At 37.5% G+C, this 27,121-nt stretch overlaps 1 long non-coding RNA gene across 1 annotated transcript; it reads right to left on the bottom strand.

The window, feature by feature from the left end:
* On the bottom strand, nucleotides 1-27,094 carry LOC116857171. Its single transcript, XR_004380706.1, has 3 exons — nucleotides 26,849-27,094; nucleotides 23,721-23,857; nucleotides 1-64 (listed from the first exon to the last, which is right to left on the bottom strand). It is a non-coding gene; the product is annotated as an uncharacterized LOC116857171 (long non-coding RNA).
* Between the last annotated feature and the right edge of the window lie 27 nt (nucleotides 27,095-27,121).

Consider the following 27,121-nt stretch of genomic DNA (forward strand, 5'->3'; position numbering starts at 1 on the left):
ATGAATAAATAGATTTCTAATTCTTTTTCTCATCTTACTCTGCCATATATCTCCAATCTAGTATCTGCAAATGAGAGAGAGAGAGAAAGAGAATAAGACAGAGAAAGGGGGAGGGAGAAAAAGAGAAAGAGATCTGAACAGTTGTCCAAACAACTTAAATGCTAGAGAATTTTTAGGTCACTGAAATTATATGTATGATAGTATAATGATATACACATGATATTGAACACTTTTCAAAACCCATAGAATTCTACAACACAGAATGAACCCTAACGTAAACTATAGACTTCAGTTAATGATGATTTGTTAATATTCATTCTCCAATTATAACATGTACTGCAGTGAGGGAAGATGGTAATAATAGAGGAAACTGGGGAGGGGGTAAGGACGTGGGAGCTCTTTGTGCTTCCTGCTCAGTTTTTCTGTAAACCTAAAACCAGTCTAAAAATAATGCCTATTAATTTTTTAAATACTAGAGGGAGATAGATTGACCCTAAAAATAGCTGTTTATGGCTCAGTTGTAGGGGAAAATCCTTTTCCCTCTGCATGTCCAATACTTACCACAGCCCACATCTCCTTCCCAATTGTTTTTCCTACCAATTTACCTGGGACTAATAAATGCAGCAGAATTTCAGACATCTTTAAATTCACACCTAGGCATCTTTTAGTGAAATGGATTGTGTTCCACAGATTACTTGAAATTCAGTTTTAAGGAATTCTGAGCATATTGGTTTTTCCATATAGTTAGTGTCATCACTTGCAGTGAGGTTGCCAAGTTAGGCTGGTTTGTAGGTGGGGAAGGAAAAAGAAAGAAAGAAAGAAAAGAAATGCCACTAATAATTCTGAATACCTGCTCTGTGTCAAACCTGTCCACACCCATGTATTTTGAATTTACCCAGCAGTATTTGGAGATAGTTAGTATTACTGGGTTTTTGTAGAGGAGGAAAGAGATTTAGAGAGATTGAAAATTTGTCCAGAGTCGTATAACATGGAAATGAGAGTAGTGTTTCAGAGAGGGCAGTGGAGGTATTTAGATTGAGAGAGGAAACAAAAGCAAACTACACTTACTTGTCCTGGATATTTGAAAGCTAAACATTTACCGTTTCAGTACTGCTTATATTCAGACTATAGGTTTTTAAATTCCCAGAGAACAGATTTTCTAATTATTTGATATGAACACTTGAAGATTGAATGAAAAAAAATTCATTGGTAAAGGTTTTCTATCCCAGCTGATATTTCTTTTCTCTTTACTTCTCTTCTTTCTGATGGTTGATAACAGTTAGCTACTATTGCACAATGAGTAATTCTCCCCGTACATAAAATGCGCACCCTGAGTATCTCTTTCAGAGGCTCAATATTCAGCCCAGTATTACAAAAAGCCCAGTCCAGACTGTTGTGAGGTTTATTCTACATGAGAAGATAAATCACAGATGACCACTATGTCAGTTTGTAAAACAGAAACTCTTCCCCCAAACGATCATTCTTTCCCTGAATCATTTTGGAGGGTCTTATGTAAAAATGCATAGTGTAGATTATGTTTTTGAAATACGATATACTTTTCTGTTTGAATTTCCTTGTACTGACCTCCATTCAATCCTTTCAGAGGCATCCAAGTGCATATGGAAGTGGGGGTGGGATTGGCGGTTGGGAGGAGGTCAGGTTTAAATTGGTATAGCAGGAATGCTAAAATAAAGAGTATTCAGTTTCTGATATTCAGTGTAGGACTTAGAGCAACACAATAACTTTAAGAGAGGAAGTAAATTTTCTAAATTCTTTAATGGTCATGAGTGGATGAAACCAGTAAGAATCATGTCATAGACTTTCTTCCAAAGTGTAGAAAGGACACCTCTTCCTGCTGTATCTAAATGTAGAGGGTGCTTAAGACATAGGACAGTGACTTTCATATACTTTGACCCAAACCCTCAGGTAGAAATGAATTTAATCTTATGACTTAGTATACAAAAAGAGATACAAAATGAATATATAGCCATAGCTAAATATATGGAATTCTCCTACAGAGATTGTGAGAAAGAGAAGGGAGAGAGCTATATAGTAAATAAAATGGATGATAATGTCAACTTTTCCTCTCTCTCCTCTAGGAACAACATTTTACAGGGAAGGGTATTTTTAAAACATACAGAAAAAAAACATCAGGGGAGTTCCAATAACAAAGAGGCTTTGAGGTTGGGATTCTCCCCGCCCCCTGCTCCTCCTTCCCCCCTCCCCGTTTGATATGCCTAATGTGGAACACGTGCTGACTGCTCAGCACCACCCTCATAGGATGGACGTCATAGCAAGCCCAGTGGCACACCACAGTTAGAAAAAGGGAAGACCTGTGTCAGCTCTCCAGAGCTGTCTTTGGATCACATGTAGCATGAAATGTAGCATTGTCATCCAGCAGGGACACATTATCAGAGATAAACTAATGGCCAGAGGGAGTATTGCTGAGGCTAAAGTGGGCCTCTGATATAGGACTGCAAGGGAACTGCTGAGGTTGCAGTCACATGACTGTTTGAGCTAGCAGCAGTGGCAGCCACTGAGATGGGATCAGGATGGCCATCAAGTTAATGTTGGGGATGGAGGGAGGCAGAGCATGAATTGTACTAAGAGCAGACATTAACATAACAGCAAGGGATGAAATTCATTATATCTAGAGGGTCACACTAACTGTGTTTTCTGATAGAAATCTAAATTAGAAAAGTAGGTAGGGACTGCCTCATACATACTTTCAAAATTTCCATGAGTACACTCCTTTAAGGGGATCTAATTAGCATCCAGAATGCTTGTAGCAAGAGAATCTGGGTAGCAAAGTTTCTTTCCATTATAGAAAGGGAGTGAAATGAAAGCCCCGGGCCCCCAGAATACAGTCAAAAAATTAATTACACTAATAATAATGATAATAGAAACTCAAAAATATAAGAGATTAAATGTCCATCAAAAGAGAAATTATTGAATCAATCACAGTATGTCTAAAGAAAAAAGACATTCATGCTATCAAAAAATAATGATGATTCATGTGTGTGAGAATCATTTATTCAATTTGTTTATCCAACAAATATTTATTGAGTTCTTCTCTATGCAATGCATTATTAATGGAAAAGGCATAGAATAAGGTATATTATATGACCCCATATGCAATTTAAAAATCAGGATATGTATATGAATATGTCAGGCTGTGCTTTCCATGGATTATCTCATGTAATAACCCAGACAACTTTACCATTATCCCTACTTTACAGATGAGATAGTTGAGGTATAAAGACATTAAATAATTAGTCCAGTGTTAATTAACTTGTCTCATGGAGAACAAAGACAGAACTTAAATACAGACCCTTGAATTACAGAATGGGAAATTATAATAATTTAGTCTAATGTCATAAATAACCTATACTGTTTTGAGTTATTCAAAGAACATCTTACAGACATTCATTTCGATTTTCAGTGTTCTGGTATAATTCTATAGATGACCATTTTGAAACTTTTGCTTTGTTCACTTTAATAACAAGGGCATATTTTTTTCAGTATTTTAAAATAAGCAGTGTCCAAAAAAAGTATCAAATTCTAGATACAAGAAATAATTGTTACTTTGCAGGTAACTTTACTCACATTTTTTATGTAAAATCATTTGCTTAAAAAAACTGTGTTAATACGGAGCATCTGGGTGGCTCAGTTGGTTGCGTTTCCCACTCTTGGATTCAGCTCAGGTTCTGGCCTCATGGCATGTGGGCTCTACCCCCACATCAGGCTCTGTGCTCCGTGAGAGTCTGCTTGGATGTTCTATCCCTCTGCCCCTTCCCCTACTCTCTGTTTCTCTCTCTCTCTCTCTCAAATAAATAAGTAAATCTTTTTTAAAAAATGGTGCTAATATGATTTATAAATAAATATACTGCTTCAGTCATAAAGAGTTAGCTAAACAACTTTCAGATAACAAAACCGCTTTTACAGAGCTACCATGTACTTTCTTTAAACAGTTTAACTGAGGTATGATTGATATTTTTAACTTCAATTATAGTTTTGAAAAGGAGATACCAAATTTTATTTTAAACTAGTTTAATTTAGTTGTTTTGCTAAAAAAACAAAAACAAAAACAAAAAATCCTAACTATCATGATACTTAGAGTAACTTGGAATCACATGTTTATTTTTTCCAGACCTAATTGTATATGTTCTTAAGATAGTTCTATTACTCCCTCTCTCTCTGCCTCTCTGCCTACTTGTGATCTCTGTCTGTCAAATAAATAAAAAAAGTCTTTAAAAAAGATATTTCTATTACTTATTAACAATTATTATCAGAGTAACTACTTTATTCAGACATCTGTAAAAACGTTATGAGAAAAACAACAGTTATCCCTAACTGTGGGCACTAGTATGTCTTTGGCCTTCTTGTCCCTTTATACACTCTCTCTTTCCAAAAGCTGACCTATTTTCATAACAGTAACTGGTTTGATGCCTTTTCTCAGTCTGTAATATTTCTAACTTGTTTTTCACAAAAACTACATTCCTATATCTATAGCTACAGTGTAGGATTCAGAGGACAGAAAGTTTCTTCTGTATCATATTTTGATGTATCCCCAATGTCATTAGTGTCTAATACACCAAGCAATGAATAAATATTTCTTGAATAAATGAAGGTAACCTCTGAGTAAAAACTGCTTCTTCAATCATTAATTTAAAAATTATTGGGGCACCTGGGTGGCTCAGTGGGTTAAAGCCTCTGCCTTCGGCTCGGGTCATGGTCTCAGGGTCCTGGGATCGAGCCCTACATCAGGCTTGCTGCTCGGCTGGGAGCCTGCTTCCTCCTCTCTCTCCGCCTGCCTCTCTGCCTACTTGTGATCTCTCTCTCTCTGTCAAATAAATAAATAGATTTTAAAAAATATATATTTATGGCAACTGCTCTGTGCCAGGTTTTATGCTCGACGCTAAAAGCACAGATATGGGTCATACGCTCCCTTTTCAGGGAGGAGCTCAAGATCAATTGGGGGAACTAAATGTGTAAACAAATAAATAAATCTAGGATCCTATTTTATATGCTAGGAAAGTGATTTGGGTTGAAAATAATTTAAAGAATTGTGTCAAATATAACTCAGAAATGTATGTCAAGAGTTTTCTTAAAATCGTATAGAAAGGACATTTGAAGGCTTTCCTTATTATTTCTCTCACATGAATTATACATACAGATATGAAAGAATAGGATAAATTTCATTATCAGAGACCCATCAGAAGCAGATGGAGGGGAAAAGAGTCTCCCCAAGGAGATGGTGAGGGAGAGGTGGTAGCGTTGAAACTGATAGGGATGGTTGGCTGCCCAGCCTTAAAGAAGGGGTGGGCTAACATGGGCTGTAGCTCTTTGATCCAGGCAGAGGTAGCAATTGGCTTAGGGGAACTGGATCAGGGAGACGTGGAGAACCAGGTAATCAGGATGAAAGGAAATGAGGAAGGGGAGACATTTCTAATTTCTTCTTGTCTCCATTTCTACATATCTGTTCTCTGCTTTTCTGAGCCTATGTGTATTTCTCTCTCTTGCAATTCTTAATCTCAAATAGCTACAATATCTAAATGTAAGTATGCTTACATTCATTTGAAAAATATATACATATATATACAATTATATTTCTATTATTTAAATGAGTAAAATGCACTATATATTGCTTTGTCCTTGAGAAAAATTCTCATTTTTTAAAAGATTTTATTTCTTTATTTGACAGACAGAGATGACAAGTAGGCAGAGAGGTAGGCAGAGAGAGAGAGGAGGAAGTAGGCTCCCTGCTGAGCAGAGAGCCCGATGCGGGGCTCAACTCCAGGACCCTGAGATCACGATCTGAGCCGAAAGCAGACCCTTTAACCCACTGAGCCACACAGGTGCCCCAAATTCTCATTTTTTTAACTTCTATGTAGTTCTTAAATATTTTTTCTCAAATATCTACTTTTATCTCGTTCTTTATTTTAAAACAAAAACAATTTTCACTCCTGATATCCACCAAGTTTAAATTAGGTGATGTAAAGTCAACTATGCCATAATTTTCTTTCTAAATATGAGTATTTTAACTCTTGAGATTTAAAGTAGCATCTTCAGGTAAGCTATCAGGAGAACCCAATTATTCTCTGCCCACCTTTTCTTGTTTCTCTTAACCTGCAACAACTTAATCCTTGCCTTGAGTGATTACTCAATAATTATTTTGTGGGAGGCTGAAAAGATTGCCCGGGGCGCCTCTGCCTACAAGTCTGGCCCTGATACTAACCTGGGCTGTGGGGTGAGGAGGGGGTGAACTAAATCTGCTCTTTGGTGATTCAGGGTTTAGTGTCAGATGTGTGAAACTGTATTTAAAGATAAGTGTTGGAGAGAGGTATCTCTGAACCCATCAGAAGCATGTAAAATACACCTCATCCTTTTCAGCAAATCAGAGAAGATGAAAGGTGTCCCAATAGTATTGAGGAACGTTTTCACTTTTAGAAGGATGGTTATCAGACCAGCATGTCTCCAAGCATCACTTTGTGCCTCGAACGGGTCAGAGTTACTGCAATCATTATCAGCTTTCTTCTTATTTTCCAACATGGCCTCCTATCAGGAACTTGAATCCATGTAGATTTTGATTTCCATGTCATATAAAATGGGGTGCATGGGTAATGATTTGAGAAATTATGTAGTGTTCAAAAATAGGAAATCCAGAGGTGCCTAGGGGGCTCTGTCAGTTAAGTGTCTGACTTTTGATTTCAGCACAGGTCTCGATCTCAGGGTCATGAGTTCAAATCCCATTAAAAAAAATAGGAAATCCAGAAAATAAAGGAATAAAAGTAAAAAAAAAAAATCACAGCTCTCTGACATAAACGGAAAGAATGCTCAATTGGAAAAAAATGGCAACTCTGGCTGCTAAAACTGGATTATTTCTTAAATACAAGAGTTATGTTAATGATTATGACAAGTTATCTAATTAGATAGCATCACTGGGGTTTAGAAAAGCCAATATAAATCTTACTATACAGGGATAAAAATATTTGGGATCTACATTACTTAGTGGAGGATATTCTCAAACAACTGTTTGGTGGTGGGCCTTTAGGGAACAGAACAGCAAAATGGTGGGAAGAAGATAAATAAGAGAAGTAAGGAAATTGTAGAAAAGTGTAAGAGATGAGACATATTTCAATAGAGCCAAAATAGGAAGATGGTGGAGAATGTGATAAAAGTTTATAACCCAAAGTTCACATGTTTTTCAAATAAAAGTGACTTTATTTGAATATCTTTAGGATATCAGCAAATTATTAAAAGAACAACAAATACAGGTCACTTTTATCCTCCAACTCTCCTGAATTTCTAGACTTGGATAAGTAGATGGTCTGGAACCAAACTTAATATTATCTATTTAAAGGACTCTAACTTAACATTAGGAGCTCCCAGACTCTATAATTAACATTCAGAAACCATTAGCATAACTAGTTCTGAATTGGTTTATAGGATTTGAATATCTATGACACTGTCTATACTGCTCTGGTACTATAAATTTTTGTCTGGGACATAATTGCCTGACTCCCCCAAATTCTATCTTATAATTAAAGTATAGGTAAATTTTGTGTGGTGTCAATGAATAGAGTGAGCAAGGCCACGTTGGGAGTGAACATTTATTCACAATGAAAATCCACAACTAAAGTGAAAAATTATTTAGCTCCATGTAAGTATAAAATAGAAAAAAATCACCTAAAAGGAGTGTAAAATTAAGTGATGACTAGAATACCAAGGCGGACAGAGAAAGAATAATGCAAAAACTTCATCTCAAAAGCCCAAGGGTTTTTTTTTTCCCCATGTAAATTTGACCGTATTTAAAGTTTTCAGCATCATAAGCATAAAAGGAATGAATGCAGATATTTTCCATTTTTATCTACAACAGCTCAATTTAAAAGACATTGAATCATCTGGAGAGTTAAACTTTTCTAGGTGAAACACCACGAGGAAACTGAACAAGTATAGAAAGTAAAAACAGTAATATGGCTTAATTATGAAAACTTAGAGAAGATTCATGGCAAGTACAAATTGATTATAGACTTCATTCTTATTTGTTGTGACATTTGGAGAACAAAGATTTAGAAATGCATGTCAAGGAGATGTTCACATGCGATCCTATTCCTGTGGTCCTATTTTTATTAGTTTCACTGGGGATTTACGTATATTCTTAAAATTATTTTACAGCTCATTGACGATTTTAAAACAGCTCTCTGGGAACTCAGCCTGCTTAGAATAAATGTAACATGGCGAAAAAGGAACACACCGGTTAGAATTTTGTTCAGTGGGATAGCACCCTCAGAACTGCGACTGCCTCATGGAATGGCCTGGGGCTACTCACAACCAGGGGTGCTGGTTTCCTCACCAGGGGAATGGGATGATGATATTTATCTATCTGGTAGAAGTGTTAGGAGAACTAATTAATGTTTGGAAAGGGCTTTGAGATTCTTGGATGAAAGGTACTCAGTAAGTGCAGAGTGTTATTATGATTATTTTAATAGTTATGATTACTGAGATATTAAATGTGTAATATTCTACCACCCTGCAAATTCTAGTCTGGGTGGGCACTGTGGATTGCATATCAAATGGTTTAAAATAAATAACTTTAATGATTGTTTTAATTTGGCTTATAGTAAAATGTGGGTGGGCAGGACGGTTATCTTTTTCTGTCTCTCTATTCTTTGACATAAATTTAGCTTTTGTTTTTTAAATTCTAATGGTGTTGTCCTATTTATTTATTTATTATTTCTGGCGATGCCCTATTTGTTTATTTTACTTATTTGAGAGAGAGAGCAGAGCAAGTGAGAGAGAGCATGAGTAGGGGTGGAGGGGCAGAGGGACAGGGAGAAGCAGGTTCCCCCCTGAACTCCCCAGGGGGGTGCTCCATCCCAGGATCCTGGGATCATGATTTGAGCCGAAGGCAGGGGCTTAACCATCCAGGCACCTGGGTGATGTCCTATTTAGTATATAAAAGGTAATACTAGATGGTGTCTGTTCTGGAAAATCATGAAGATGTTTAGCGTGAAGGGCCTCATACAACTAGAACAGGGAGTGTATCTGAGCTAACTACTCCCCAGAAGAAACAAAGGTTATTGCTTGAGGGGCAATATGAAAGAAGGAAGTTTGAAGGGCTTAGCAGCCTGTATTTTCAGGAAGCTTTCCCCACCGCATCCAGCTTTTCACCAAGACCGCTTGACATGGTGGAGAGAAAGCCAGGCAGATTTAAGAGAGCAGCATGTTGGGAGGTCACAGGTTAGGGGATGGAGCTGAAAGGGAGAACTTCAAAGGAAGATCTTTAACTACAGTAGAGATAAAGTACGCAGACTAATCAGAGTGAGTCAAAACTTACTTATATATTTGTGTAGATCTAAAAATCCAGTAATGACCAGAAAGCATTAAGAAATACAAAGGAAACTGGTGCCAACACAAAATATTTCAAATCAAGAGTGCTCTCAGTGGTTGAGTGAAGTATGCTAATTTGAAATCCTTTTGAGTTTCTTGAACCCTGCATTTCTGGTACATGTTCCTTTTTTCATGAATCTCTATTATGTAATCATATATGGAGAAGAACGCAAAATAAGTATATGCAGAAAAATACTTACAAATCAGAATAATTTTACCTTTGTGTTTTGTGACTCTGAGCCTGACTGGAAATAGAAAGCTGTTTCTTCTAATCTAATTGTGTCTCATCTGTGCCCTATAAACCACATGAAAAAACCTAGGCATTTTTAGAAATAAGAATAATAATATTAAGTCCCAATCAACTAACATATTTGAACTACTGGAAAAATAATCATTGCTGGCAAGAAAGTTAAGAAGTTTAGTCTCCATGTGGAAAACTGAGATAATTTGTCATAGATAAGGGACCTATTATAAAAGAAATATAATAGGAGATTTCAATAGTTTATTTAAATTTTTTAAAAAATGAAGTAAGCTCAATTTCCCTTGCACCAGGAGGATCTGTGCTGTGAACTTTGTCAGTGAGGGTCATTACATTACGTTTTGGGAGATCCATCAAGATTATGAATTTACTTCACACTTATGTCCTTAAACATTACCAGTTCACAGGATATTTTGAACAAGTTGAAGCAGAAAATGGAGATCTGGCTTGTTTAGTGCAAGCAGATGCCAGGTCATGGAAATTCTTTGAAGAGATCTACTCAGCTGCTTTTTTTTTTTTTTTTTTAAAGCTGAACTTTTTTTAATAAAAATGAAAACATTTAGGGGTAAAACCATAACTTACTTCCTACAGTTGTTATAAGGGTAGAATGAGAGGATACACTTAAAATATTTAGCAGGGGAGCTGCATGCAGCAAAAATTCAATAAATGTAAGGTGTTGTTATCATATGAAAATGGAAGCTGATGTATCAGGGGAATGCGGTCTGGGGGCTTCTACTCAACTTGAGGGGCATATTCCAGCAGGGGAATGTGATGCCTCACGAAACAGGAAAATCTCCATTCTAAGAGAATTCCCAGCCTGGGCTGAAGAGTTATGTGGCGGTGCTTTAACACGAAATTCACACTTTAAACGGGTAGAGTACCTCTAGGTTGAAGTTAATATTTTCCCTTATCTGGAGATTCATTGTTGCCAAAGGAGCACATTCTACTTTAAGATGTAGATTTTGATATCTAATATTTTTTTAAATTAAATGGCTTTGAACTTACGTCAGTTGGATGGGGACATTAATTTCTGTACATTAAAGAACACAGTATGACATTTTGAAAAAGAGAGAGAGGGACTGAGAGAATCATGTCTGGACCCATAGCACATTGCTTCTCTGACCTCTCCAAACCCCCACCCACTCTCTGTTTGTCCCACTGGCCACCTCACATAGACTCTCACTTTGGGGGGAAAATGGAAGCATTTATAATTGAATTTGTACTTCAAATTGTGTGCTATCAATGGTTGTTGTGGTAAAATATATATACCATACAATTTACCATTTAACAATTTTTTAATCGATACACTGAATTTTTCAGTGTACATGTCAGTGGAATTAAGTACATTCACAATATTGTGCAACAATTTCCACTACCCGTTTTCAGAACTCCTTGAGCTTCCCAAACAGAAACCTTGTACCCATTAAACAGTGACCCTGTTCTCCCTTCCTTTCAGTGTCTGGTAACTTCTACTTTCCTTTCTGTCTCCATGAATTTGCCTATTCTAGATAGCTCATGTAAGTGGAATCATACAGTATTTGAACTTTTTACTGCCTTTTTCATGTCATTTTTTTTTTTTAAGTAAAAAAAGACTGCCCTGGTATTTCTGACCATGTGGAGAAAGTCTGGCACAGCTTAAATTTACCTTGTGTCTTAGAGTTCCTTGCCTTCCATAAAATTGCCTCAGACACTTTCCATATAGAATCAAAAAAGACAGGATGCCTGGGTGGCTCAGTCAGTTAAGCCACCTCCTTTGGCTCAGGTCATGATCCTAGAATCCTGGGATCCAGTCCCGCATTGGCCTCCTTGTCCAGCAGGGAGCCTGCTTCTCCATCTGCCTCTGCCTGCCACTCTGTCTGCTTGTGCTCTTTCTCTGACAAATAAATAGAAACTTAAAAAAAAAAAAAAAGAATAAAAAAAGAACTGCGCCCTAACTGAATGCACCTTAAAGTGAACAAGAAAAACTTATACTTCTAGATTTAGTGAGGTAACCAAATTATATTAATGATTAATACTAAGCTTCTAATTGTGAACTATTAAATGGGTAAATTTGCCTGAACAGTTTTGAAAGGGCTATTGTGTTGCTCATTTAATGCATACTTCTGAAAATTTAATAAGCTATTTTTAATCATTATCTATTTTTTTGACAAAAATATCATATAGCCTATTTTCATAAGGATTTGTTATCATTTGACCAACTTACAAAGCCTGGATATCATTGCTCTAATTCTTATCTTTAAGTCATGGTCAATTTTTTCTCATGATTTGTACCCTTTGCTGGTTTGCTTTCATGCCCTTCTGCTTTTTTCTTTAATGTTGCTGTGGTTTGCGGTGTGTGTGGGTGTGTGTGCACGTGCACACATGCATCTAGAAAGCACAAACAACATGGTGGGATTATTAGCCCCGGGGGCTGGAAGTCCAGAGATAGGATGTTTGGTCTCCATAGTTGCTGGATTTAGTGAAGACTCCTTTCTGCTCTGCTTTCTGGGATATCTGTTTCATCTTAAGTCACTTTTCCAACAAGACTGAAGAATGTCTTCCTGAAACAATCGGGACTGTATCCTCCCTTCTGGCACCCCACAGAGAAACCAAGAACTTATACTTCTGCCTCAGCATTCCAAATAAAAATGCCAAGATTCTGCATACCCCTAAGTCCATGTAGTACTCCATAGTTCCTGGGTAAGTATACTGGGGCAATTCTGGGAATTAAGAAGAGGGGCAAGAAGGAATCCCTGCAGATCTACCACAGTATGACTCATTCTCACATCCTGTGAATAAAATGCAGACATATTTTTAAATTATAAAAAATTATAGGAGTGCTTGGGTGGCACAGTTGGTTGAGTATCTGACTCTTGATTTTGGCCCATGTCATGATCTCAGGGTCCTGGGATTGAGCCCAGAGTTGGGGTCTGCTCACCAGAGAGTCTGCTTGAGGATTGTCTCTCTCCCTCTCCTTCTGCCCCTCCCCCTATTCTCTCTCTCTGCCTTTCTCTCTAAAATAAATAAGTAAATAAATAAATCCTTTAAAAATGTTTAAAATTATAAAAAATCATATTGGGAAGTATAAGATACATGTAATCTAAAGGTGAAATATTTCAACTGGTATCTATTACTTTATTACTTAGAAAGCTTGACCATACAACTTTGGGATTGTCTAATTTAGAGATCTTGGAAAATAAGGGTAAAATTTGGGGGAAAAAAGATGACATACAGAACCCAAAAATGACTTTCATGTATTTTCCTGTGGTTATAGGATAAGGAAATAAGATGCCTGAGAAAGTAGAGTTTGTATCTACAGAGAAATATCATATCTACTCAATCAGCAATTTCAATCTTTACTTCTAGCATAAGAATGCTTTCTTCTAATAAAGTGGTATAAGGAAAAATAACATGCAAATCAAAGTTACTTTGGTTCAGTTGAAGTAGAAAATCCTGCATAATTTCTTACTCTTATTTTCCTCCTCCTAGTAATTATATCCCTGTTTGCTTGTTTTCACAGTTAAAATAAGAAGAGCACTAATGTGGAAGTTAGGAGTCATGAAAAACCTGGATTCTCGTTTTGAATTATCTTTCTTGGAAAAGTTACTTAACCTAGAACTCCCTTTCCAATTTTAAGAAATCGGATCTTTAGACTGTTCAACTTCATTCATTTGGCTGAAATGTTAAAACCTCAGATATCACATATAAATGTTTACTTCCAGCTTCCACCTCTGTCATTTTAAAGAACCAGGTTCTCAGATCAACTCTTTTTATCCAGAATTTTAGAATTCTGGATAATCTGGATAAAAATTCTGGATAAAACAATTTTACGTTCTCTTAAACACGTGAATTAGCTGCTGAGAAAGTAAGATGTTCTGGGGCCTGGGTGGCTCAGTTGGTTGAGCGTGTGACTCTTGACTTCAGCTCAGGTCATGATCTCAGGGTCCTGGGACCTAGCCCCACCTCGGGCTCAGTGCTCAATGGAGAGTCGGCTTGAGGTTTCTCTCTGCCCCTCCCCCTGCTTGTATGCACGTGCTCTGTCTCTCAGATAAAATAAATACATCTTTTAAAAAAGGAAAGTAATATGAGCTGAGACTGATAAGTACATGAAAAGCAGAAATTTGAGATAGAAGCAGAGCATGGAAACCTGCTTCAGTGTGAGGACGTTTGCAAATTCAGATCAACTTTAGCTTCACATCTGAGCACTTTGCTGCCTCCTTCCTCTTGCCCTTCCCTTCTTTTCTTGTGGAACACAGCCAAGGAGGAAAAAATGGGGGGCATCAAAAAAGTGGTGGTGTGTTTGGCATGCAGAGTGTCAGAGCCTGTGGGGCTGACAAAAAAAAAAAAAAAAAAAAAAAAGATTAAAAAAGAAGAAAAAAGAACACAGTGAGACTGTGGTCTCTGAGAAACAGACTAAGGGTTTTGGGGTTGGGGGTGAGCCTGGTGGCGGGTATTAAGGAGGATACGTACTGCATGGAGCACTGGGTGTGGTGCATAAACAATGAATCTTGGAACACTGAAAAAATAAAGTAAAAATTTTTTTAAGATTTTATTTATTGGGGTGCCTGGGTGGCTCAGTGGGTTAGGGCCTCTGCCTTCAGCTCGGGTCGTGATCCCGGGGTCTTGGGATCGAGCCCCGCATCGGGCTCTCTGCTCGGCAGGGAGCCTGCTTCTCTTACTCTCTCTCTCTGCCTGCCTCTCTGCCTACTTGTGGTCTCTGTCTGTCAAATAAATAAATAAAATCTTTAAAAAAAAAAGATTTTATTTATTTATTTGACAGAGAGAGAGAGACATCACAAGTAGGCAGAGAGGCAGGCAGAGAGAGAGGGGGAAGCAGGCTCCCCGCCAAGCAGAGAGCCCGATGAGGGTGGAGCTCAATCCCAGGACCCTGGGATCATGACCTGAGCTGAAGGCAGAGGCTTTAACCCACTGAGCCACCCAGGCACCCCTAAAATTAAATAATAAAAAAAAAGAACACAGTGAGGTTCAGAGAGTGGGGGGGGGAGGGGCCAGGGTAGGCTGAGTAGACAGCTGAGGAAGCAGGGCTATTGGGATCACTAATATTTTTGTATTTAGACCTATCATCTCATTTTGTGATTTTATTTGTACTACCTTTGAAATTCTGTATTCTCTTCTCTTGCCTTTAATATCCATTCTTGACTCATCTGAGTCAACCAGCACTGTGGGGGCTGCCAGTGGCATTCCATTATTCCTTCTACATTTACAAATTGTCATTCCCTTGTAAGAAGATTTTTCTTCTTCCCAAGTATGTATTTATTACTGTATTTATTTAAACAACTACAATCCATGTATTATTCCTTATTTTCATGCTGAAATTACTCCAGATTTGGTCAGTTGAGCCTTTTCCAGCTGGTTCTTGGCACTTTGCTATGCCTCAAACTATTTAAGGCAAGAGTTGACAGAACTATAAAAACTATAAGAATGAGATCGATCCACGAGCTGGGAGATTTTAGCGCAGTTCTCTTAATAATGATAAATCACGTAGTCAAATAATCAGTAAGATTATGAAAGCTTGAACCACAAAATTAACAAGATTAACTTAAAGAAGCACATAGAATACAGAAACCAATTACATCTGCAATTGTACTGTACACTTTTTTAAAGCACACACAGGGTTTAATAATAGTGACTAAAGCTTATTATACAAACCACTACTCCAAGGATTCCTCAACCTTAACATAACTACTGACATTTTGGTTCAGATAATTCTTTGTTGTGAGGGGGCCATCCTGTGCCTTGTAGGATATTGAGCAACATTTCTGGCATCTACCTTATAGATGCCAGTAATAACACTTTTGCTCACCTCTCTCCATCCCCATACCTCTGCTGTTAAGCCCATCTATTTCCACCGTACAAAGACTTTCATGTATAAAGAAAAAATATTAAATTGCAGGAAAAAAACCCAAAGAATAATTCTGTGCTCTTAGAGTAGGAAATATTTCTTACACAAGACACAAAATGAGAAATCTATTTTAAAAACAGAAATTTGACTACATTAAAATTAGAATATCTATTCATCAGAAAGTGTCACGAAGAAAGAGAAAATACAAGGAACAGACTGGGGGTGGGGCTGGAATATGTTTTCAACACATAACTGCCAAAGTGTTAGTATTCAGAATAAATAAATGAATTCTATACATCAAAAAGAAAACACATAAATGGTAAAAAATTTTAATGGGCAAAAGAACAAAGTTGACAGAAGAAGAAAATTAAAATGTCCAACAAACAACCCTAAAATTTGCATGGAGACAAAAAAAAATCTCAATGAGAAGAATCTTGAAAAAGAAAAACAATACTGGAAGTATCATGATTTCAGATTTCACATTACATTAAAAAGTGGTAATAATTAAAACAGTATGGTACTGGCATAAAGTAGACATATAGATTAATGGAATAGAAAAGAACACTCAGAAATAAACCCCCAATTATATGGTCAAATAATCTTCAACATAAGAGGAATAGATATGCAACAAAGAAAAGACAGTCTCCTCAACAAACGGTGTTGGGAAAACTGGATAGCCACATGCAAAAGAATTAAACTTGACTGCTTTCTTTCACCATACACCAAACCAAACTCAAAATGGATAAAAAATTTCTATGTGAGACCTGAAATCATAAAAATCTTTGAAGCAATCACAGGCAGCCCTCTCTCTGACCTTGGCCATAGCCACATTTTTCTGGATATGTCTCCTGAGGCAAGGGAAATGAAAGCAAAAATGAACTATTGGGACTACATCAAAATAAAAGTTCTGCACAGCAAAGAAAACAATCAGCAAAACCAAAGACAACTTACCAAATGGGAGAAGATATTTGCAAATGACATATCCAATATAAGGTTAGTATCCAAAATATATACAAAATTGATACAACTCAATACCCAAAAAACAAATAATCCACTTAAAAGATGGGTGGAAGACCTAAGTAGACATTTCTCCAAAGAAGACACACAGATGGTCAATGGACACATGGAAAGATACTCAACATCACTCTTCACCAGGGAAATACAAATCAAAACTACAATGAGACATCATCTAACACCTAAATGGCTCCTGGATGGAGCTTTAATGGCTAAAATAAAAAACATAAGTTACAACAGGCATTAACAAGGATGTGGAGAAAAAAGAACCCTCATGCACCACTGGTGGGAATGCAAACTGGTGCAGCCACTATGGAAAACAGTATGGAAGTTCCTCAAAAACTTAAAAATAGAACTACCTTACAATCCAAGTAATTGCACTATTGGGTATTTACCCCCCAAAAATACCAAAACTCTCATTCAGAAGGACACATGCACCCCTGTATTTATTGCAGCATTATTTACAATAGCAAAACTTTGGAAGCAGCCCAAGTGTCCATCCATAGATAAATGGATAAAGAAGAGGCAGTATGTATATACAATGGAATATTATCCAGCCACAAAAAAAGAATGAAATCCTGCTATTTGCAAAAACGTGGATGGAGCTAGAGAGTGTAATGCTAAGTGAAATAAGTCAGCCAGAGAAAGACAAATACCATATGACTTCTTTCATATGTGGAATTTAAGAAACAAAACAAATTAACAAAGGAAAAAAAGAGAGAAACTAACCAAGAAATGGACTCTTAACTATAGAGAACAAACTGATGGCTACCAGAGGGAAGGTGTGTGGAAGGAGGGAGAAAATAAGGAATGGGAATTAAAGAGTACACTTTCTATGACCAAAAAAAAAAAAAAAAAAAAAAAAAAAAAATTAAAAAAGAAGAAAAAAGAAAAAATTCCAGGTGTCCAAAAACCATATGAGAAAATTCCCAATCTTAGTAATGAGGAACTGTAAATTAAAACTGCCATTGGTTTCCATTTCATATACGCCTAACTAGCAAAATTTCAAAAGTTGAATATCAGGAGTTGAGAAAAATATTGAACAACTTTTGAGATTTCAAGTGATATAATAACTTGGAAAAGAATTTGACCTATTTAATAAATTTAAAGATGTGTACACCCTCTTAGCAAGCAAGTCCACTCATAGGTATGTACCCTAGTGTCTTAGTGTCCTCAAATAGTCATAACAAAATGCGATAGACTGACTAGCTTGAACAACAGAAATTTGTTTCTCATAGTCCTAGAGACTGGGAATCCAAGATCAAGGTGCTGGCTAATTGGGTTTCTGGTGAGGACTCTTTTCCTGGCTTGTAAACAGCCATCTTACTATGTCCTCACATGGCCTTTTCTCTGCATGCATGTGGAGAGAGAGAGGAAGACAGAGGGAGAGAAGGAAATACCTCTTCCTCTTCTTATAAGACCACCAATCCTATTAGATTCAGGCTCCAGCTTCACAACTTCTTTAACCTAGTTACTTTCTACTGTATGTCCAAAAGCAGTCACATTGATGGTTGAGACTTCAGCATGTGAATTGGGGGGGGGCGCGGGGGGGCATGATTCAATCCACAGCACCTAAAGAATGTTTTGCGTGTGTCCACAAGTTAACATCTACAAGAGTATTCACAGCCAATGCAACTGCCTGGTAAAACCCCAGCCTCGACTACAATGGCAATATGCTAATCACCAGACATGTAATGAAACCACTGTAGACCATGCAAACCAGCTGAGCTGACCAAACAAGAAGTACCATCTCAGCCCTCCCACAAAAGCACAAACTAAATGAAACAGTGATTTTTTTTTTTAAAGCCATGAAGTTCTGGGTTGTATTATAGCAGAAAAAAAACTAACCAATAGAGTACAAGGGATATTCTAAATGTCTTGAATTTGCATATACTTCAAATTTATCCAAATTGATTGAAATGAACAAGTGCTTACTAAACGCACATGTGCACAGGCCAAAATCCCTCATTCTCCAGCTGGTAAGATGAAACAGTGAGATACAAACCTGTTCAAAATTTAAACTGCTCAAGGTAAAAAGAGCAGTTCAAGGCAATGATTTTTAAAGTTTTAATAATATAACAGATTAATAGCTAAATAATAGATACAACAAACAATAAGACAAAAAGTAAATTCTCAGGAAAGTCATTAAGAAGTTATTAAGAAGTAATGTTATTAATTTATCCATTATTTTTATTATTATTAAAATTAATAACTATATATTAATAATATAATTATTTAAACACTATATTCTCTTTTTAAAAGATTGATTGATTGATTGGAGAGAGAGAGAAAGAGAACACAAGCAAGGTGTCGGCACAGAGAGAAGCAGGCTCCCGCTGAGCAGGGAGCCATACTCAGGGCTCCATGCCAAGACCCCAGGATCATGACCCGACCCAAAGGAAGATGCTTGGCCAACTGAGCCACCAAGGTGTCCCTAAACACTATCTTCTTAAATAAATTAAGCAAGTAAATGTTGGAAGAGGCATTCATAAGGAAGAACTAAGACATGGGCTCTAACATGGTCTGCTCCTCTTATTCATGGTAGGTCATTTATCACTCAGTGAATATTGCATACCTTCTATATTCCAACCACTACGCCGGACAGAGAATACAATAAGGAATGAAATAGAAAAAGTCTAAAGGAACTTAGTACCAGTAAAGGTAGTCACACAATAAAAGAGGAAACAACCTAGTGTAAAATTACAAGTTAAGAATAATACTAAGAAGTAAAAGAACAGAATTCTGTCCAGTATCTAATGAGAATGAATGGAAGTTCTTTCATCACAGGTGTCATGTGATTTAATTTACAAACTTAGCACTTTATATTTCCTAAAATAAAAATTTTTTCTGGGAGTTTTGAAATACAAAACAAGAGAGATAGAAAAGGTCTTCAAGGTCATGCTCCGTACTAACTTGGACTTCATTCCGAAGGCAAAGCGGTGCCATTGAAGAGTTTAAGTATACGGACTTAGGTGAACAGATTATATTAAGGACAGTGAACTCACATTCCAGTGTGGATGTGGAAGGGCAAGACTAGGAAGGAGAGTCAGCTAGCTCTGGCAACAATCCCAGCAAGAAATAGTGAAAACGTGACTGTCTTCAATTTCCTGTTGCAACAGGACTATCACTACAGAATATGGATCTAATACAGGAGTTGGGTTTAGCATATGAGCGAGTTTTAGAATGATCACTGAGGGGACTGGGAGATAGAGCTGATCAAGGGCACATAAGATAGATAAATGGCCCTCTAATGGTATAAAAGATCACATTATTTTTCATGGTTGTAGAGCAAGCACTTGGTGATTATCTGTCAAGTATTCCTCAATCGTACGTCTGGAAAGGTCTCCCCATTCTAAGAAACTTCTCAGCTCCCCTCCAAAAAAAACAACAAAAACAACAGCAAAAACAGAAACCCGTATCTCTCTTGCTAAGTTGTTTTGCCTTACTGGCTACAGTGCTTGATTTGTGAATGGATATCTGTGTCAACCTGAACCAGTCCTAAGGCCTGAATGATGGGTGGTAACTAACATACTCAGAATCAGGAATTATTCAAGGTCTTTATTTTAAATTACGTAATCATCATTACAATGCAATGAAGTAGATACGGTTAGGCTCTCCTTTCTTTCAGATAAGGAAATCAAGGCACTGTGTTGTCAACTTGTCCCTGGTCACACACTAACCAGGCTTTAAATGCCAGGTGTCTCATTTTGCATCCCACATTTTCCTAAACATTAGCTAACACTGCCCTTGACAGGTTTCTTCACCCAGAAACATGTATATGTTGCAAGGTGACCCATGCAGAGCCTGTTCTTGGATTCCGGACCTCAGGTATCAAGAAAGCTAATCCCAGTCCATCTCCGGTGGTAGAGCTAGAAGCACAGAGTATGGTTGATACTCGGCACCGTGAATCCAGCTGCGGGAAAGCATCTAGACCACGAAACTGGGGGAGGACGTCCTGAAAAACGCATCCTCAGAGATCAGAATAATATAAGGAGATGCCTGAAATCTCTGGATGCAGTTACCACTGAAACTACCCGGAGCCGTGACCTCCTATTAATGTGGCAATGTGAGCTTCTTCAGCACCCTTTCTGGATAAACTGGCTTAAATTTAAAGCTTGTAACTCAGAGTCACGAATAATTAAGGCTACCGATCTGCATAGCTGTGGGACAGTCTTTAGCAATGCTCAGTCATCCAGAGGGATAGCAGATTGCTTTATTAGTCCTGGTTAGGAATTCAGGAGGCAGCTGTGTTAGGAAGACAGGGACACAGATAAGTTGAGCATGTCGAAAATAGGTGGGAAAATAAGGAAGACCAAAAGGGAGTGTGTTATAGTAGAGAAGAAAGCAGTCCCGGAGTGGACTGAAATTTAACCCCTCTAGCCTCGGTTTGCTCATTTTGGCTTTGGGATAATAATAATTGCCTGCCTTTCATATGTTAGGAAGATTAAATGAGATAACTTATATAAAGCATTTAACACAGTGCATGGCATATAGTAATTGCTCCATAAATGTTGTTGTCCCTGAGGTCCGTACTCCATACTACGAGAACATAGATTCATAGAGAAAAGATGTTTGAACCGATTGCGAAGGACAGAAGTAGATAGATAGGTAAAAGGAGGCAGATGTTTCTTTCTCTTACGCTCTCATGCCCACTTGTTCATCCCCTAACTTGCACTGCAGGTGATACTAGACTCCTACACACATTCCACAGAGGCTAAAGTCATAGTCCAAAGAATGTAAATAGAGGAATTCAGTGATAAAGTCTAAGTAATACGCAAAGTCACTAAAGACCAAAGTTTAAAACCAAACCCTATCGGGCATTTAAATTTTAGATTTTTCTTTGCAACCAAAATGCTTAGTTATTAAAACATTACTAATACACATAATTGTAACATCACAGATGAAATCTCTCCTGCCTGTAACAAATGTGATTTCAGCTTGTTCTTTTGCAATGAGTGATGAAGAAACTTCCAGATGGAGAGGTGTAATTTGTGAGATTTTCCCTCGTCTATTCACATTGGCTTTAACTTCCATTTTAAATTACAGAGAGAATTCCCAAAATTTCAAATAGCCCCAAGAGATCTGGTGAAATAGCTAATCTCTTTCTATGAGCATGCTAACAAAAGCAATTTCTTACCAAGCTATATGCTACCCAGTGGGACTGATAATGAATCTGCATTATGGTAACCTTTATAAGAAGGGAAGATAAGAAGACCTTTTGGGGAGGTGTATTTATTAGGTGGTGAATGTGTCTCTTTGCATGTAGATTCTTCTGTTTAGACCCACTTTTCACTGAACTATGCCAAGGCCTTCTGTCGTTCTGTCTTCAACAACACGTCGAAATTTATACTACCCATCCCATTACATACCACAATGTCAGTAAATATCAAACACCAATGTGCTGTAACAGCTTTCTCAGTGTTGAATTTCTCTCATTTGAAAAGGCACTAGATTTACGTCACTGATTATGGGCTTGATACTAATTTCCCTCTAGGATTTATAAAAGAGTTCAAACTTGTGCTAACAGAGAGTAGTGTGTTTGTTTGTTGTTTGTTTGTTTGTTCATAAATTGGAAAGGGGGGGAACCTTATGCTGTCACCCAAATATAAAGAGGCAGCATTTACTGGGAGTCTCCTATAGAGGGCACCTTCACCTTATTGGAAACCCAACGGAAAGAGAAACTCAGGGGTTAGCAGAGAAATTGCTGAACCTTAAAGTCAGAAGCTCTCACTTGCTTCTGCTAACCAGTTTTCCTCTCTATGGTATCTTTGTTACCTTATCTTTAGTAAGAACTGGCACTCTCTCCATAATCATTCATAGATGCAGGCCAGTAACACTACCTTATTATTATGTTCAGCTCGCTTGTGGGTGAGCTGGAGACAGCTGTTCATATTACCTAAGAGGCAACAGATCAATGAAAGGAAGGGAAGGACAAGTTTTGAGCTGCCTTTTTGCAACAATGTCCTTTATACAACAGAGGATATTTTTAAAGCATTGTATCAGAAAACAAAGGCTGATAATAAAGTATAATGTTTACAAAACAAACTTTTGCTGTGTTGTTATGATTACCGAGAGCTTTCAGAATAAAATTACTTAAGTAGAAACAAAAAGTAAGTATTTTTTGGATACCAAAAATACCATGGGTTATAGACTATAAATATAAAGAAAATAATTGCTATTTAGAATTCTGAAGATAGACATGTGTGAGTGTGTGTGTGTGTGTGTGTGTGTGTTTGTGTGTATAAAGCAATTCCTTGAAACTGTTCCTGTGTAGCTAAACTATAAAAGATACTTTAGTATTCTATTATTAAAATAATAATCAAACTAAAAATAGAAGCATATTTTCATAGAAAATATTCTTTTAAAAAATGTTCAGCATAAGTGCTGTACACATCTGGAAGACTTCAGATGCAGCATTATTTTGACACTGATTTTGAATGTCTTACGTCTTATGGTTGGTAATAATATTAACCTACATAAATCGAATATACATAACTTTGCACATTTACTTTTGACAATTCCTGACTTAGAGACTTCTTTTGGACATTCAATAAGCTATCAGATTTATTAGAACACTTTGGCTAAGAAACTGATAATGATTATTCCTGAATATCAAGATAAAAAGCAACATAGAAGACAAGACTTTATCTCTTTACATTGGCGTATAAAACGCCCATCTGTTTAGTTACTGGATGTCCACCTAAAACTTATTATAGTTACATTGAAACTTATCAATTATACATTATGAATTCTTTACTTTTATATTGGGTGTTTAGAAGTAATTAAGTTTCCAATGGTTACTACTGGCATACAGCATTTGGGAACATTTTTGCTTTCCTTCAAGTTCTACTTTAAATAGACTTCAAATCATTGTAAATGCAATTTAGCTATTGAAAGTGGTTTGATCGTATGTCTTTTTTAATGTTTTATTCAGTCAAGGTCTAAAGCTTCCTGTTAGGACCCAAATGTTCAGACTATTGGAAATTTTAATTCCTCTTTACTAAGAACGATCATCAATGTGTCAATCAAATCTCTTACATAAAAATATAAAAGTACTCCCCGCTAAGCGTAATGTTCGAATTTATGCACTTGCTGTTATCGGTGTGTTTCAAAATCAGTCAGATTTGTTTCTGTGGGAAAAAGACCCATTTTCTTATTCGGCTGAATCAGTTGCCTTGTCCTGGAGAATGCCTAGGGTAGGCCCCAATCCACCTGCCCAGGCATTCCCGCCTCATTGTTGACATTTCCTGGTGTTCAGTGGTTTCTCCTACTTTGTTGCATTCCAGAGCTCAAGGCGCTTCTTTGAAGATACAAGGCCATTCAAGTCTTCTCTACTTTGCAGCCTCACTCTAAAGGGAGAGTAAATGAAAAAGCCACGCAGTTCAGACAATTTAAATGGGGCAGCAGGAGGGCTGTGCTATTGCTCTGTTGGGAATAGCTGTGAGTGATCCCTGAATCATCTCTTGGAAAAGAAGTAGAGTGCCCTTTCTTGAAGTCAGGATGAAAAAGGATAGGAGAAAGAGGCTGGATGGTCCCCTATGGAAAAGCAAACTAAGGCTGGTAAGAGACTACAGATAAGTAATGTGTTTACACAATCAACTGCTGGTTTCATGCCTGATTTTGCAAAGCACTTCAACAAATGACTTTTACTGGTAGGTGCTGCTTTTTCTAATCAAAGGAAACCAGAGATCATCACAAAAGTCGAGGAACCCCAGGGTTTTTTGCACTTTGACTAAGTTTTTTAACATCACGTGCTAGTTAAGTATTTCTCTAGATCTCAAAATCTTATCCCTGAAATAACAGTATTTCCTCAACTCTTTTTCAGGATTCTCCATCCTCATCACGCTGCCTTCCAACACCCAAGTGCATACATTTGAGCAGCAACAGAGAACACATCAGTAGCCCTGTCGGGGCAGCTAGAAATTCTTTAAACAGTGGTAGAAACTGGCCAAGAACCATGAGGCCAGATCCAACTGTGCCAGTCTATTATTTTTGCAGTCCCCTTATATATTAAGTGATTTTATATATATATGTATATACATATACATATATATATATATATATATATATATATACATACATATATATATATATATTTTTCCTCTCCTTACCTCAGAAAAGGTTTCCTTTTTCCCCCAGAATAGCTGAGGAAAAAAAATAAACCACACTGAGGAACTGAATCTAATTCCTGGCTTCAGCCTCAACTTAGCTGTGAGTACAGAGGCAAGTTCTCATATTTTAACAAAACATGTCAGTTTCCTCTTTTGCAAGATCAGGGATGATGTGTAAGGATGAATCTAATGGATTTGGTAGTGAGAGGCTGCCTGCAAGTCTCCGCTGGGGAGGTTTCTGAGATTGCCTCGAGCTCCCAGGGAAGGATCTAAGAATTATTTGTGATGTCTGGCATGGTCATTGGATGGGAAAACGGCAGGAATAGACCTGCAATTTGGGGATTCGATGATCTTCCAGGCTTCCCTAACGCAAAATTTCATTGATCTTATGGTAATAAGACTCAACCGAGAGCATGTATATGAAGGTCTGATCAGGAAGAATATCTTTGTCTTCTTTACATCCTCAGGAACCAGCATCAAATCAGTACACAAAAATAGGTGTGCTTCATGTAACAGAGATTGTGTGCATTAAGGTGACAGCAGTATTAAAGTAAAGAGTACACAAACTATTGCACATGCTTCTGTTTGCTCACGTCTGGGAGGCAGAATTTCACACGCGAACCTGCATTCCTTCATCATCTGTAGCAACACATCAGAATATACTGTCACTTACATTCCATTCTTTGTGAAGACCCCAATGGGTCCTCCGATGACTAAGGAAAGATTTTATTCTATATGAGACCCAGATACAAGCCTTAGTTATAGGGTTAGGATTCTCTTTTCTAGCTATTTGATCTAGTATCTCTGGATCTTTGCCTCAAGAATGTCTCTAAATTAGTTGTATATTAGAACAAATCAGAGCATATCTAAAATTTTGCAAGTCTTCAATATCCTGTTCGGAATCAAATGACCTATGATTTGAGGAATGAGCAGTCGACACAATCTGGGGACAAAGGAAAAGGGTGGATAATAGAGAAGCAGTTGTAATCACCCAACATCCAGCATAGGCTAAACATTACCCTAGCTATCCAAAAGGGACAGTAATGACTTGAGACCACTGGAAGAGAAATACATCAACAAGTGTGAAAGCATAGATAATTGCCTTACTCGTCGAACTCCATGGAAGTTACAATACTCAGGGATAAATCTGCAGAGATTCCTGGATGTGCTGAATCTTGAGCCAATTGCTAAGTTCTAAATGCTGACCGACATAGGAAATGGTCTTTTTCTTGAGTTCCTTGGCTCAATACACAAGGAAGGCATGCTGGCCATGTGAATGAAATGAACTCTGGTTCAAAACCAAAATGACTTTACAATATGGGAAGAAAGCATGTGCCTGAGGACGGCAGTGGTGCAACCTGTCCCCCTAGGCCAGAGTACTCCTCGGAGCCTGTGCCTTGATTATGTTAAACAAGAAGAAAGCAGCCTGTGAAAAATTCTTAGGAAATAGTTTCTTATATAGCATCCTGCCAGCATCCATAATGCTCTCCTCGAAACTGGTGGAGTGAGGGATTGATCTGGGAAAATCTATCCAAGTAAAAAAATAACAACAACTTAGAGCCAGGCACAGGCATTCCTAGCAGAGGGGTCTTATTACTATTTGTACCGGTAATGCTCAAAACGGTTCATTTCTAAGTTTAAAATGGGCCAGTTACTTTCTCAGAGCCATTGTGTTCATCCTTTTCCATTCCATTGTTAAAAAATGCACCTTTGTTTCAGGATTTAACCTTTGCTAAAGCTCAGGGCTGAAACAATCACAACAAAACGCCTCCCCCTTAAAACTAGTACTTCAGAGCCCTGTTAAATCAAAAGAAAAATCCCTTCTCTCCTCCTCAGTCCCACAGCCCCTCAGGATTTTAAATGGTAATGACCAGTTCATTTGAGAAAATGGCATTTTAGTGCTCCCCTTCACAAGCTCTTAAGGCATATGAGGTGTCTCTTTCCCGGTGATGTGCACCTCCTTTTGTTTTCTGGCATTACTGGAACTGACCTGGCATGGATCACTGGGTGAGCAGGCAATCTTAAACACTTCTCATATAAATTACTGGTTCCTTTCCAAGTGCAATTGCTCACAGGGTAATACACCATTTTACAACTCTGATAGCAATGTCTCTTCGTTCTACTGGGTTCCACACCCCCCCCCCCCAGGAAATGAACAGACAAAAAAGACTGATGGAGATGTGAACCTTCGAAATGTGCCGTCTGGTTCAACCTTGAGTATGTACATACTGGGCGTTTGGGGATCCTTCAGATCTTGTATTTCCTTCTTTTACACCTCTCAAGTCTTTTCCTGCTTTAAAAGCCATCTACAAGAACAAAAATATCAAAATGACACACTCCAGAGATGTGGACATTATAAAAAGCTAGGCAGTAATAAATATGGACATATACGAAAAGCTACTTTCAAAAATTTTTCCAGGAAAGAAAATAATGCTCACACTTTATGGTGCACATTTATTAGGTAGAAATAACACATCTTGCTTCCATGCAAATGAGGCTTAC

The sequence above is a fragment of the Lontra canadensis genome, unplaced genomic scaffold (genome assembly GCF_010015895.1).
Source record: "Lontra canadensis isolate GAN:19392208 unplaced genomic scaffold, GSC_riverotter_1.0 scaffold119, whole genome shotgun sequence".
NCBI lineage: Eukaryota > Metazoa > Chordata > Mammalia > Carnivora > Mustelidae > Lontra > Lontra canadensis.